This window comes from Mobula birostris, chromosome 13, assembly GCF_030028105.1.
Source record: "Mobula birostris isolate sMobBir1 chromosome 13, sMobBir1.hap1, whole genome shotgun sequence".
Classification (NCBI taxonomy): domain Eukaryota; kingdom Metazoa; phylum Chordata; class Chondrichthyes; order Myliobatiformes; family Myliobatidae; genus Mobula; species Mobula birostris.
Window position 1 is genome coordinate 42607925 of NC_092382.1, and position 16518 is coordinate 42624442.

At 46.4% G+C, this 16518-nt stretch overlaps 1 pseudogene; it reads right to left on the reverse strand.

The window, feature by feature from the left end:
* Window positions 1-550: 550 nt before the first annotated feature.
* On the reverse strand, window positions 551-2342 carry LOC140207909 (probable G-protein coupled receptor 139; annotated as a pseudogene).
* Window positions 2343-16518: the final 14176 nt, after the last annotated feature.

Below are 16518 nucleotides of genomic sequence, written 5' to 3' on the forward strand. Positions count from 1 at the left end.
CCAGCCACACAGTGACTGTGCGTAGAACTTAACAACAGGATGGGTCACACTAGAGGGACTATATTATAGAGTTCAGTCGACAGCGGGAAATTGACCTGTCTCCGTCCAGCTTACCAGAAACTCTGGTCATTTCAATCGTCTCCATTTGCCGGCATCTCAATCTCCGAAGCTCCATGAAATAATAACCCACCCTGGACAATCCCTCACTATAACACAGGCCTCATAGTCACGGCAACATCCTCCTAAATCTCCCTCTCTCTCTCCCTCTCTCTCTCTCTCACACACACACACACACACACACACACACACACACACACACTCACACACACACACACACAATATCTTTCTCGTTCTCACTACCTCACTGACCCCATGCGCACCCCGCTGTCGTTTCATCACCTCATTCAGCCACTCTCTTACGTTTCCCCTCGCAACCGTGCCCTGTCTACCTCTCTCCACATCCCCTCTCCCCCTATTCTTAGGGTCAACGATCGTAATATCCCGGCGCTGCCGGTCGATAGGACAATCAGGCGGTGAATCTAGTTTGTGCTCAGGTCGCGGCTTTATTAATGAACTGAAGCACCGAGGTGATCGGATATTTCACCGCTCTGATCACCTGCTCCCTGAATTTCGACCGAGTCACCGCGTAAATAAATGTGTTCGTGCAGCAGGTCAAATTCTTCAGCAAAACCCCGACAAAGTGAAAGATCCATTCAGAATCATTGAAATCAAATCCTTTTGCTCTGATCTCGTAATACATGAAATTTTCAACCAGTGTCAGCCACAGGAGGATGAAGCTGCCGGAGAGGGTGAAGAGTAGAACCACAGACCTCCTCCTGCTCTCCATCTCCGGGTCACTGGGATTCTAGCCTTTGCTTTGACCCCTCAGTCCCTTACGGACCCGACTGGACATTAAAATGTGCCGGACTGTCAGAGCGTTGAGCAGCAGAATAACAACGAAAGGGATGAACGGATTTAAAACCGTATCGAGCCAATCATATCCTACCCACCAGGGGTCGGTGAGAGTATAGTCCATTAGGTCACAGAACCACGGTACATTGACGATTACCTCTCTGGGTTCCCAGAGGAAGTAGCGGGGGATGTTTTTCAGACAGCACAGCACGCCGGTTGTTGTTAGAACCAAAACCGCAGTTTTCCCGGTGCAATATTTTGTTTTCAGCTTCTGGCAGCAAATGGTGACAAACCGATCAAAAGTGAAAGCGACGGTGAACCAGACAGAGCAATATGTGGCTGTGAACCTCAGTACCTCGATCACCCTGCACACAGGGGTAATGCTCAGAAAAGTCCACGGAAAGTATTTATATATGATTCGAAATAAAGTGACCTCGCTAACAACGGTCAGTAGATCCCCTACTGCCATGGCCACCAGGTAGCGAGTGGTGCAGGTAGAGAGGCCGCACTTTCCCCGGGAGAGGATGACAATCGCCACGAAATTCACTGCGGGAAGAAAGAACAAGCATTGGGTAGTGCTGAACACCTTCCCCGGAAATGGAAACGGGATCTGGTTTCAGCCAATGATCAGGAGTGCGAGAGGAGGTGAACGGCTGCTCATCTAACATAAACCACAGGTCACCTTGTCTCTGACCTGCCTTCCTCATTGTGGAGGTAAGACGATGTGTGAGCAATTGTCATGAGCAGCAACGATCGGCACTAATCCGACCCCAGTCCCTGATGGGGCCGGTTTCACTGATTTAACCGTGAATGACCAGGCCTCTGGAAATAGCATCTGACGGGGCTAAAGACGGATCCGGAGGGAAACAAAACTCACAAAATGCTGGAGAACCTCAGCAGGTCCAGCAGCGATCATGGAATTGAACGAACACCCGAGCAGGTCTCAGAGCGAAAGCAGGAACATCTTAGTCATCCAATGTGGATTGACTCCGTTCATGGGTTAGTTCCACAGCGCAGTTCAATTCGATAATACACGGCAGTAGATCCATGGACTCGGGTTCAGGTGATCAGATCCAACTTTTAACTAGCAGGTAATGGAATTCGATTGCGACGGGCTTCACAGAGAGACATAAAACACAGGACCAGGTCCCCACTCCGATCAATAACTCAGAAACAATCAACTGTAAAATGTAAACCTCTCACAGTCACATCCTCCTGGTGGGCTGCCCGTCCTTAAGACCCTTATGCCTTATGGATATTTGTTCAATGAACACCAAGTTGTAAAATAATCATAAACAGTTTCATATTGGTCAACGCAAAGAAATATCAAACAGTAATTGCTCCGGTCACTCACCAGGAACTCCAATAACGGCGATGAACATGTTCAATACTTTGCCCACAAGCAGGTACCTATCAAACAATGCAGGCATTTTTTTCTGGCCAGTGATTTGTCCCCGTCTGCTACAGGCAATCTCTCGGAATGAAATGTTGAGGCAGAACATGACTGGGGTTTTAATACCACTCAGCGACTCCACCGGGACAGATTACAACAGATTCTAAAACAAAATTGTTTTAATTATTTACAATCCGATTACGTCAGACAAGTGCCATTCCTGTGGCGCAACATTGTGATTAATTTAGTGAATTAGCCGTGAAATTGCAAACAATTGAAATTATGCTGGCAGTAAGGGGTGTAAATTGCAAGTGGCATTCCTCCAGCAAAGGGGATATTGTTTCAAAGACCATCAGACCCAGCTCTGCACCTCATCGTGTGTCGGTACGACTTTTGTCCATCGGCTGAGCAGATCCACTGAGAGTAAAGCGGCCGCTCCACTCTGATTCTCCACCAATTGCAATCACAGCTCATCTCACTGTAACCTTATCTCCCACTCCCGATTACCAGCAACCATCCTCAGCTTGTTTCTGTGTACCAAACATTGTCCTGAGTCAAAAAGATATTCATCACCATTGAGAGGAATGCATGCTCTGAGAAAAGCAATGTCGCTGCCTTCCACTTGTGTTAGATCGACCTGGAACTGAAAAATGAAAGCACGGAGAGTCTCTTCGGACCACAGTATCTGTGCCAACCATGCCGCCATTTTAAACGGATCCCACCTATGCACACATGATCAGTCTCCATACACTCCCGGCGTGTCCATGTGTCAACGCTCACAACAGAGATCTGGGAGTTTTGTGTTCTCTGATCTCAGAAGCTTTTTGACCATCTGTGTGAAATAGTTGGAACCAACAAATTTGTCTGAACCTTCAAAGGTGTCTTGTCAATTACAACGTGTTTCCACTCTAAATGTGTAATTTAAAGGAACCATTTAACAGACTCGAAATAATGAATTTGATTATCTATTTGTAGGTTATGAAATTATATTGAATCACCCATTGCTACCATTGTCGACAGGTGTATAACCTCTTGACGTTGTTTGAATTTGAGAGACTCTGCCAAGAATGTGTCCGAGGTAATGTACATTTATGGTGTTGAATAAACAATTTCATATCCACGAACTTCGTCATAGTCCGAACACTCGATTAACTCTCTCAGTACCCATCCCTAACCCATCGAACGCAGCAAACTAAAGGAGTGACTATGTGGGCGCAGGTACAGGTACCGAGCAGACAATGCAGGTATTTTCTCTGTCCAGTGATTTGTCCCCGTGGGCTACGGCAATCTCTCGGAAGGAAATATGTGCTCTATCTGTTATGTGTATGTGATACACACGCAGGCTCGACCACGCACAAACTAATATAAACATAAACAGACAAACACATTCAGATGCAGACACATGCAGACGCACGTAGAGACATACACACACGCGCGAACACACAGACAGTCATAAACACACACAGGCATGTATAGGCACACGCAGGCGCACACACCCAAACATAAAAAAACGCAGAACACGTGGCCAAGCCAACACACAGACCCTCAGACAGACGCAAAGACACGCATACAGAAGCAAACACACAATCACACACACACACACACACACGTCAAGTCAAGTCGCTTTTATTGTCATTTCAACCATAACTGCTGGTACAGTGCACAATAAAAACGAAACAACGTTCCTCCAAGACCATGGTGCTACATGAAACAACACAAAACTACACTAGACTACCTGAACCAACACAAAACTACACTAAACTACCTGAAACAACCCAAAACTATATTCTGAAACAACCCAAAACTATATTAGAATTCACACCTACACGGGACTACATCAAGTGCACAAAACAGTGCAAGACAATACAATAATTAATAAACAAGACAATAACCACAGTGAAGGACAAATTACAATATGATAATAAATATTATATATGTAAATGTAAACAATGTAAACAATGTTATAGCAGAAATTGAGAAAGAAATGACCAAAAATTGCAAATGAGTGGAGTTGTGTTCAGTTGAGTGTCTGTGTGTATGTGTGTGTGTGTGTGTGTGTGTGTGTGTGTGTGTGTGTGTGTGTGTGTGTGTATGTGTGTAGGTTGGTGACGGACGAGACTCTGGGAATTGAGGAGTCTAATGGCTTGGGGGGAAATGTCGTTACACAGTCTGATCGTGAGAGCCCGAATGCTTCGGTCCCTTTTGCCAGATGGCAGGAGGGAGAAGAGTTTATATGAAGGGCGTGTGGGGTCCTTCACAATGCTGTTAGCTTTGTGGATACAGCGTGTGGTGTAATTGTCTGTAATGGCAGGAAGAGAGACCCCAGTGATCTTCTCAGCTGACCTCACTTTCCGCTGCAGTGTCTGCGATTCGAGACGGTGCAATTTCCGAACCAAGATCAGGATGCTCTCAATACAACCTCTGTAGAATGTGGTGAGGATGGGGGGTAGGAGATAGACTGTTCTCAGCCTTCGCAGAAAGTAGAGACGCTGCTGGGCTTTCTTTGCTATGGAGCTGGTTTTGAGGGACCAGGAGAGATTCTCCGCCAGGTGATCACCGAGAAATTTGGTACTCTTAACGATCTCTACGGAGGAGCCGTTGATTTTCAACGGAGAGTGGTCGCTCCATGCTCTCCTGAAGTCAACAACCATCTCTTCTGTTTTGTTCACATTGTTACGTACCCCGTAACTGGGTTGCCAAACCAGCAGAACGCTCGTTGGAGTCTGTGATTACTAGGATCTAATAAAGTTTTATTCAAGAAATAAGTAATACAGTACACTAATCGCAAGGAAATAAATGTAACAGGTTAGCAATGATAATACACACATATACACAGAAATAGGGTAATAGGAATCAATCAAGCTCTATTGTAGTCTAGGAGTAAAATGATCAGTCTTAAGTGAAGCAGAGTTCGGTGCAGTTCAGTGCAGTTCGAAGTAATCGCTGTTGTACCGTTGGAGAGAGAGAGGGAGAGAGAGAGGGAGAGGTTTAATTGGTTTCAGGCAGACCTTTTGATGTCTTCGCAGTTGGTTTCGGGCAGAGCTTTTGATGTCTTCTAATCCCGCTGTGGTCACCGACTGTGACCCCTCCGTTCCGGATACGATCGTTCTTCTGCGGTGAACCCGGCACCCAGGCAAGGGCAGGCACACATCCCAGGTACCTTTAGACCCTGTGAGCCTCTGATCGATTCCCGCGAACCGGTCCACCAAACTCCCACCAACTTGTGGGGACACACTGCTCTTTCCAGGGTCTCGTGGCGTGTCTCGTGCCTTAGCAAACCTGCTCTTTTTATCCCCCTGCTGGGGTATCACCTGTCCATCAAACTTCAAACAGTTCAGATTCAAAGCAACCGGTCTGTCAATATCTAAATTGTGTTTCTTTCTCGTTAATCACTCCCTTCTCTCTTATTAGCATTTTGAATGTTTCTCCATTGTCTTTCGTTATCTCTCTCATTAGCATCATCCGTCCGGTAGCTCTGCTTGGCGTCGCAGATGACACCCCCACCCTTAAAAGGATTTTTACCGGGGTAAAAATCATGGGCATGAATGTACATTATACGATGCACACTAATATACAGGTAGTCAACAGCTATTCGGTTAATACAGAGAACTTTAAGTTTTAACACCTTGACAGGCAATCAGCAATCACATTGTCCGTTCCTTTTATATGTTTTATCTTAATATCAAATTCCTGTAAGACCAGACTCCAACTTAGTAACAGTTTGTTTTTATCCTTCATTGTGACCAAAAACACTAATGGATCGTGATCACTGTAAATTATCAGTGGTTTCTGTGCCGGACAAATATAAACTAAAAATGTTGTAATGCTAGTATGATTGCCAGTAATTCCTTCTCCACAGTGGAATAATTTCTCTGATGGACATTAAACTTCTTAAAAAATAAGCCACTGGGTGTTCGATCTCCTCTTAGTCGGTCTGCAACAGCACCACCTCTGCCACTTCGTCGCTAGCATCTGTTGTTATGGAAAAGGGTTTTGAAAGGTCAGCCGCATTCAATACAGGGTGGCGACACAGAATCACCTTCAGACTCTCAAAGGCTTGTCGACAAGGTCGTTCCACACAAACTTCGCGTTCTTCGGCAAGAGCTTAGTAAGAAGGAGGGTAATATCCGCAAAGTTTTTGCAAAACTTCCGATAGTACCACACCATCCCCAAGAACCTTCTCAGGGCTCTCTTGTCCATCGGGATGGGAACTTCAGAGCTAGCCTGCACCTTAGCCTGCATCGGAGCCAGCTGCCCCTGTCCGACCACATACCCCAGATAAGTGACCTTAGCGTGGCCGAACTGGCTTTTCGAGAGGTTCACTGTCAGGTTGGCTTCAGACAGCCGTTTAAACAGTTCCTCTACTGCCACAATGTGCTCCTCCCACGTGTCACTCCAGACCACTAAATCGTCAATATACACTTCTGCGTTCTTTAACCTTTTTATCACTGAATTAATTATCCTTTGGAAGGTCCCTGGGTCGTTCTTCATGCCAAAAGATAAAACATTGTACTCGTATAACCCCGATGGAGTGACAAATGCTGAGATTTCTCGAGCCTGGTCGGTTAAATGAACGCACCAGTACCCTTTTAGCAAATCGATCGTTGTGACGTACTTAGCTCTCCCCACTTTATCGATGCAATCGTCTACCCTTGGGATGGGGTAAGCATCAGTTTGTGTGATGGCGTTCACCTTTCTGTAATCTGTACAGAATCGTATGCTCCCATCGGGTTTCGGGACAGCCACACAGGGAGAAACCCAGCCCGATTTGGATGGCCTAATAATACCTGTGGCTAGCATGTGTTCAATTTCTTTCTCCACTGGCTTGCCCTTCTCCAAGTTCATCCTATAGGGGTGTTGCTTAATAGGCTGGTCTGATGTAACGACAACATCATGTGCCGTCCCCTTGCATCGCCTCGGGACATCTGGACATACAGCTTCATGCAGGTTAATTAGCTTTATCAGCGGCTCGCTCTGTTCAGGGGTTAAGTGAGGGACCTTATCAGCAAAGTTGGCCAAAACAATAGAGTTCTCCAACCTGGTCGGCACCATATTTATCTTCTCAAGGTGGGTTTTCCCCTTATCATTTGGCACCCCAGCCTCATTTATTTTTGTGATAACACCGACTAGATCTGCTTTCTGATCGTGGTAAGCTTATAACATATTAATATGTACTAATTGGGTCGGCTTACGTCTGTCCGGCGTTTCAATAACATAATTCAAAGGGTCTATCTTTTTAATCACTTTGTACGGACCGTGGAATCTCACATGGAGGGGGTTGGTTACCACTAGAAACAGAACTACGACCCTATCACCCACTTGAAACAGTTGTTCGCGGGCACGTCTATCATACCACTGTTTCATTTTAGTTTGGGTGTGTCGTAGATTTTCTTTGGCAAGGTCACAGATCCTTTTAAGCCTCTCACAAAATCTTAAAACATAATCAATTTCATTGACTTGTACTGTCGGACTGGACAATTGCTCTTTCAGTAAGGTCAGAGGTCCTCTGGCCCGATGACCGAAGACGAGCTCGAATGGGCTGAACCCCAATGACTCCTGAACCGTGTCCCTTACGGCAAATAACAGGAGAGGCAAGGCATCACCCAGTCCCTAGCGTTCTCTTGACAATAAATTTTAACCATGGTCTTTATTGTTGCGTGGAATCTTTCCAACGCCCCTTGGGACTCCGGGTAGTACGCGGAGGCCAAAATCTGCTTTGCTCCCATCTCATCCAACATCCGTTGGAATGTGTGAGATGTGAAGACACTCCCCTGATCTGACTGGATTTCCCTTAGCAGCCCCACCGTAGTGAAAAATTTCACAAGTGCCTTTACCACTGCGGGAGCCTTGACGCTTGCCAGGGGCACCGCCTCCGGAAACCTGGTGGCAGCACACATCATAGTCATCACATACTCTCGCCCACTCGCAGTTCTGGGCAGGGGACCAACAAAATCCACAATTATTCGGGAAAAAGGTTCCCTGAAGGCGGGTATCGGTCGAAGGGGTGCTTTAGGCAGGGCCGGGTTCGGCTTTCCTACCACCTGACATAAATGACACCGGACTACAATATTCAATAATATCCTTTCTCATGTTCGGCCAGTAAAACTCTTTGATAATTCTGTCGACTGCTTTCCTCACCCCAAAATGTCCACCGAGGGGTATCTTGTGGGCCAGGTTAAAAATCTCGTACATATAAATGTTTGGCACTACCACCTGGTGTACCCCCCCCTCCACTCCTCATCTGCGGCCACGGTATTTGTTCTCCACTTCCTCATCAGTACTCCCTCCTTCACATAATAGCCCATTGGTTCCTTTTTGTATTTCTGCTTCGGAGAGAGCTGTCTCCGTCAAAACCATCAGCTCCTCGTCTCGTTCCTGTGCTTGTATAAATTCCTTCCTCGCTACTGATCAATCTACCTTACTTTCACCCACTCCACTATGCTCATTCTTCACACTTTCTAACCCCACCTGGTAAAAACTTCTCAGTTAAATCTATATTCGCTTCGGCAGCTTTTCTGGACATGCGCCGAGTTACTGCGCAAACGGGACAAACCTGTGAGTCCATGGGCGGGTCCTCAGTCCTGGCAGGCTGGCTTATCAATCTTACTGCTGGGTACACATCTCCACCTGCAAGATCGTTGCCGAGTAGAACCTCAACGTCTTCCATCGGTAATTCGGGCCTCACCCTGATTGTGACCGGTCCGGAGACCAAGTTGCTTTTCAGGTGTACCTGGTGCAAAGGTACTGCGTCAGTCCCTTCCCCAATACCTTTGACCTTGACCTCGCCAGTCACGGTCTCTGAACTAAAGTCTAACACACTCTTTGATATCAATGACTGACAAGCTCCAGTGTCTCTCCAAATCCGTACTGGTACTGGATTTGACCCCTCCTTCACCGACGCCAATCCGGCCGAAATAAATTTCTCGCGCCCTTCCTGAACTCTATCAGACCTCTTCTCCGCGAGAGGTTTGTTTGCCGGCTCAATACAGCCAGTCGGAACCGTCGTTTTACCTTTCCCCGTCTCCGTCTTTGGGGCAAAACACCTGGACGCAAAGTGACCGGCTTTCCCACAATTATAGCATACGACCCCAGGAGACTTCCTACCAAACTGCTTCCTGTCTTCCTTATCCTTCTCACTAGTCCCCGGCTTACTTTCTGGCTTTTCCGGCGGACTCTCTCCGCCCTCTCGACTACCCTTCTGGTAGCTCTTACTCGGGGTAAACTTTGCTTTGTGTGTTAACGCGTACTCATCCGCTAACTTAGCAGTTGCGGCTAAGGTGTCTGCCTCTTTCTCATCTAGATAGGGCCTCATACCTTCAGGGACACAACCTTTAAATTGCTCAATCAGTATTAGCTGTAGCAGTCTGTCATAATCCCCAGTGACCCCTTTCAAGGCGCACCAACGCTCACAATACATCTGCATCTCACGGGAAAACTCTAAGTACGTGCGGCCACACTGCTTCCTCGAATTCCGGAACCTCTGCGGGTATGCCTCCGGGACCAACTCATAAATCCTGAGTTTAGCCTCTTTCACCACATCATACCTCTGGGCATCTTCTGCTGACAACGCTGAGTAAGCTTGTTGAGCCTTCCCCTTAAGTACGCTCTGAAGCGAAACAGCCCACTTATCCCTCGGCCAGTCCTGACTTGCAGCGATTTTTCAAAATGTAGAAAGTACCGATCAACATCGGCCTCCTCAAATGGGGGAACCAGCCTAACCGCCTGGGTCGCCCTGAACCCTTCACCTTGGTTCGGCAGTTGGCCCCTCTCTAGCGTCATCCTTAACTTCTCCAGCTCAAAATCCCTTTCCTTCTACCTCTCTTCCCGTTCTAACTGCTCTTCTCTCTCTTCTCGTTCTAACTACTTTACTCGGACCTCGTGCTCGAGTCTTATTTTTTTTTTTCATCACCTGCTGCACTGCTTCTCCACCAGGTTTTCTCATAGACACCAACTCCAGCTCCCCGTGGAGAAACACACCTTTAGATACATAATGCTCAATGATAGCTCTGTGCATCTCCGCTCTCCTCGTTGTCGGCTTCCCCTTAAACAGATTCCACCGTTTTGCAGCAGTCCGCAATTCTGATTTCCTGGCATCCTCTAATGACTCCAAGGTTGGCGCCTTTAGAAATTCCTCAATCTCCATTTCTGCCGTTTGCCCTTTTTTTCCTTCCGGGAATTTTAACCCAATCAATTTACCCAGTCCCAATTTTTGGCGTTCAAAATCCCGGACGAGATCCCCACTTATGTTACGTACCCCGTAACTGGGTTGCCAAACCAGCAGAAATGGAACGCTTGTTGGAGTCTGTGCTTACTAGGAAGTAATGAAGTTTTATTAAAGAAATACGTAATACAGTACACTAATCGTAAGGATATAAATGTAACAGCTTAGCAATGATGATACACACATTTACACAGAACTAGGGTAACGGGAATCAACCAAGCTTTATCGCAGTCTAGGGGTAAAATGATCAGTCTTAAGTGAAGCAGAGTTCAGTTCAGTTCAGTTTAGTGCAGTTCGAAGTAGTCGCTGTTGTTGTACCGTTGGAGAGAGAGAGGGAGAGAGGGAGATACAATTGGTTTCAGGCAGACCTTTTGATATCTTCGCAGTTGTTTTCGGGTAGACCTTTTGAAGCCTTCGCAGTTGGTTTCGAGCAGACCTTTTCATGTCTGTTAATCCCGCTGTGGTCACCGACTGTGACCCCTCCGTTCCGGATACGATCGTTCTTCCGCGGTGAACCCGGCACCCAGGCAAGGGCGGACACACACTCCAGGTTCCCACCGATCGTACCTTTACACCCTGTGATCCACTAGTCGGTTCCCGCGAACCAGTCCTCCGAACTCAAACCACTTGTGGGGGGCACACTTCTCTTTCCAGTGTCTCCTGGTGTGCCTTAGCAAATCTGCTCCTTTTATCCCTCTGCTGGGGTATCACCTGTCCATCAAACTTCAAACAGTTCAGATTCAAAGCAACCGGTCTGTCAATATCTGAATGTGTTTCTTCCTCGTAATCTTTTTCTTCTCTCTTATTAGCATTTTGAATGTTTCTCCATTGTCTCCCGTTATCTCTCTGATTAGCATCATCCGTCCGGTAGCTCTGCTTGGCGTCGCACATGACAGAATACGATGTGTAGGGGTGTGCCTCAGGGATTTGTACATGGTCCAATGTTGTTTGTCATATATATTATTGATTTGGATGATGGGTGGTAAATTGGATTAGTAAGTATGCAGATGATTCTAAGATAGTTGTGGATAATGAAATAGGTTTTCAAAGCTTGCAGAGAGATTTAGACCAGTTAGAAGAGTGGGCTGAAAAATGGCAGCTAGAGTTTAATGCTGAAAAATATGAGGTGATATATTTTGGTAGGACTAATCAAAATAGAACATACATGGTAAATGGTAGGGCATTGAAGAATGCTGCAGAACAGAGGGATACAGGAATAATAGTGCGTAGTTCTCTGAAGGTGGAATCTCATGTGGACAGGGTGGTGAAGGAAGCCTTTGGTACGCTGGCCTTTATGAATCACAGCATTGAGTATAGGAGTTGGGATGTAATGTTAATATTGTATAAGACATTGGTAAAGCCAAATTTGGAGCATTGTGTACAGTTCTGGTCACCGAATTATAGGAAAGTTGTCAATAAAATTGAGAGAGTACGAGGAGATTTACGAAAATGTTACCTGGGTTTCATCTCCTAAGTTACAAAGAAAGGTTGAACAAGTTAGATCTTTATTCTTTGTTGCGTAGGAGATTGAGGGGGCCTTGATAGAGGTGTTTAAAATTGTGAAGGGGATTGATAGAGTCGACGTGGATAGGCTTTTTCCTTTGAGAATGGGGAAGACTCAAACAAAAGGACATGAGTTGAGAGTTAAAGGGCAAAAGTTTAGGGGTAACATGAGGGGGGAACTTCTTTACTCAGAGAGTGGCAGCTCTGTGGAACGAGCTTCCAGTAGAAGTGGTTGAGACAGGTTCGATGTTATAGTTTAAATTTAAATTGGATAGCTATATGGACAGGAAAGGAATGGAGGGTTATGGGCCGAGTGCAGGTCGGTGAGACTAGGTGAGAGTAAGAGTTCGGCACGGACTAGAGGGGCCGAGATGGCCTGTTTCCGTGCTGTAATTGTTTTATGTTTATATGGTTAAATATAGTTGCTTTAATCGTATGCAGTGTACAGTCTGTTATTTGTTACAGGGTAGCAAATTATAACAGCATCCACACAAACTGGGGTTTGGGGTGGGATCGAGCCGTCTCAATCTCACGAGATTAGCGGGAATTGAGAGTGTTTGCCTTAGACTTTCGCAGCCAAGGAAACCAGGGTGTTTCACCGATATATCAGTGCATGTGGCCAGGCAGACAAAGATCAGAAGTTAGAGGAATGAGGAATTAAAGTGGCAGGAACAAGACAGTCAAGGATAAGCAGGAACGGTTACTCATCCGTCTGCCTTTTTCACAAAGCACAGGAGACGTGTCTTTCAACGTTCAATGAAGAACGCAAAATTAACAGATGTTCCACTCCATTACTGTTTTCTCTGGACGGAGAGAAAATCTGTATGCGCATAGAACATCGAACAGACATATTTACAGCACATTACAGGCTCTTCGGCCTGGAGCAGGGAGATCTACTCTAGAGGCTGCCTAGAATTTCGCTAGCACTTAGCCCGCTATTTTGCTCAGCTCCATGTCCCTGGATCAGAGTGGATGTACCTCATCTAGGACCAGGGCATAATGGTATCGAGGGAAAATCAGGGAAAGAATGTTCCCTTCAAAATGCTGAAAGACGTGGAGTGGGAGAGAGAGAGAGAAAATAAAAAAGGATTTGCGAAGGTTGGTAGAATCTTGCTGATATTGAAGAGCATGAAGACCAGGCAAATCTCACCGTGCTGAACTGGTGAGAGTCGTGGGGAGAATATGCAGAGGAAATAATTGAAATATAGAAAGGAATTTCCCTATATTGGCAGAGAAGACTTCCCGAGAGACGGAACTTCAGAGAAACATGTGTGGACATCTTACAACATGGAAAAGTACGACGGAGACATGGTAACAGTAAGAATGTAACAAAGCTCCAAAGGAGGAGTATGACAGAGTGGAATGGATGCAGGAGGGTGGAGCTGAGGAGATCCATGGAGTAAATACAAGAAACAGAAATGAACTGAACCAAACTTACACACTGCGGACAGGATACATTAACACCCCAGGTGGGGTGTTAAGAAACGGGATAATTTAGAACTGTGACGGGAAGGATATCCTTTAGGAAATGTAGTGAATGTTAGTAACGTTTGATCCGAAATTCAGCAGAGTCGCAGTCTTTGAAATACTTCTTCATTGCCATTTTTAATATAAAGTCAACGAGATTAGATGCGGAAGAAAACAAGAACTTCTTCGTGGGAAAATATTAGCCATGATAATGTCTCTTTAAGGAATAGCTTCTGGTTGTATTTCATATGCCCACCCGGATTTCCGCGTATTTTCACAGTGTGATTGCTATTCTCCAGTTATTACCCAGGAGACTATACTCTATTTGCCCGTTTCGTTCTCCTAGAACCCTTTCACTTACGTGTCCCTTACCATATGGCTTGGAGCATTCTTGAGGATGAGTTTTTAACGGGATGCGTATCTCGCCCAATTTTCCACTGAGAGAATTCTCAGAGTGGAAGGAATAGACAGGCTACAGAGCTGAAGGATGATACTGGGGAAATTTCACCTCAGATAGCTGAAGGATGGACGTCCGCGGTGGAGGGAGGGCCATGCGGGCATGACTGAAAGAGCGCTGACCTCTGCGATCAGGGACTGATTCGGACGGAACATTGGAGAGATTTAGCTACAAAAGCAGGGGTCGCGTGCACCAACTATGTGCTCGATGTTTGCATCAAGTCTCGGCCACCAAACGAAATTCCGCCATTTCATCTTGTTGGATCCATTTTTCATCGCCTCCAATCTTTTCCCTTCTCCAGTTAAGCCCTGATCAATTAATAATTCTTTGACATCTGCCTTAAATATACGGCAAAAACGGCCTCCGCAACAGCCTGCGCAAAGAATTCCACAGATTCACCACTCTCTGATTAATGAGAATCGGCCTCATCTCCGTTCTAACAGGGCGCCTCTCTATTCTGAAGCAGTGACGTCTGGTCTTAGACTCTTCCAGAAGAGGGAGGATCCTCTCCACGTCCAGTCTATCAAGGCTTTTTATCATTCGATCTGTTTCATTAGGTCACCCCTCAGACTTCTGAATTCCAGTGAATTATAGACCCAAAGTCCTCCAGCGCTCTTTATTTGACAAGCTACTGAATCCTGGAATAATATTTATGAACCTCCGCTGAAACATCTCCAGTCTCAGCACATCCAATCTAAGACAAGCAGCCCAGAACTGTGCACAATACTCCAAGTGTGGCCTCACCAGTGCTTCTTGAAGTCTCAATATTAAATTTTTGCTTTTATGTTGTAGTCCGCTTTAAATGGGTTAACATTGCATTTGCCATCCTTATCGCAGACCCAATCAGAAAATCAACTTTTAAGGAATCTTGTACAAGGTCACCCAAGTCCCTTCGCGTCTCTGTATTTTCTCTCCATTTAAAAACAAATAAACAATTTCATTTCTTTTACCAGAGTGCATGACCATGACTTTCCCCACACTCTATTTCATCTGCCACAACATCGCACATTCTCTTAATCTGTCTAAGTCCTTCTGTATGTCAGCCTCAGGCTCGGTCAGCTCGTGTTCGTCTCGGGGAAGCGGCCTTCAACCCCGCCAAACTGCGTAATCAAGTTGGTGTGGATGCTGTGTAATGTACCCAGTGCAAACCAACAATGCAAAAATCAGACAGTACACAATAAGGGATTGAATAATTACACTTTATAAATCTTACTGTGACTATGTGGTTAGTAGAGGAACAAAATATAAAAGAAAACGGCGCCACTTATGTTTGGTTCTAAACAGTCTTTGCACAAGTAAATTCGCTGGAGCTTAGGGAACTGAGTCTCCTTCCCACCAATCGACCCCCCCCCCCCCGAACCCCGACCACCCCCGGTGGTTTATCAGCGCGCTCCGAGCGCGGCCTTCCTCTTCTCCTCTCCTCGACGAAAAGACGGCGAGCCAGCTTGGTTCCCAGACATACAAGATAGAATAACAAGATCCCCATTGGTTAGTTCCCCGTTATGTGTGGTTATAATCCAAACATCGCAGCTAGAGAAAAAAAAAACACATTACCTCAGCAGTTAGCATTACAGAGAAGCCATTTTATCAGCCTGAGCAGTTAGAATAGTTAGCATTACAGAGAACCCACTTACACTCTCTCCCCACCAAATTTAGTCATGCCTTCATGACATTTAGATAATTCTCCAACCCTTCCTGCAAAACACAGAGCCCAATCAAAGTGCAGAAAGCAGTGACAAAACTCCCCAGAACAGTAGAGATCACACCCTGTTGCCCGGGCGCTACATAGGCCAACCTATCCGGGGGGTTCGTAATTTTCTGAGTCCTCCGTACCTCCTCTTGTGCCTCTTCTGGCTCAGACACTGCAGGAGACTCTCAGGGCCTACCTGGCAAAACCTCCCGCGATACATCACTCAATCCCCTCGGAAACTCGGAGCTATCTCTCTCGTGTTCAGGCCCCACCTCCTCTCCGTCAGAGTCCTGCTGTACCTCAGGCTGCCTACCAATACCACCCCCTCCGCCTCACCTGACTCTGTAGGAGAAGGGCCATGACTATCTTCCTCCTTCACGGGGGAGTTAGTGAATTGCAGCACGTACCACACATCCGATTTTTCATCCTCTGAATCAGTATGCCTCTTTTTTAACCACGTACCAAATAGTGCCAACGCCCGGGTCATCTCGCTGAGCAGTTACCACTTCCTCAGAGCTCAATTCGGGCAACTGTTTGGTCTCCAGAGCAGTCAGATGGCAATAAACAGTGGGCAGAGCGTCATCAGAAACACCCCATTGATCCACTGCTCGATCCGGTCTCACCTTGTCCTCGGCCTTCGCGGCGATCGCAAACTGACATATGGCCTTCACCCCAGGGGCAGGAACGCTCTCTGACTCCTCGTCCTTGTCCAGTCCCTCATGCATCCGGCATCCGCATTGATGTTCCGACTCCCCGGCCGGTACTTCAGGCTGAAATCATATGCAGACAACGCATATGAGGGGTGGCAGAGCGTATGGACATCTGATTGTCGGCTGGGGTGAAATACCGCGTCCGGTGCTCTCGATACGGCCTTC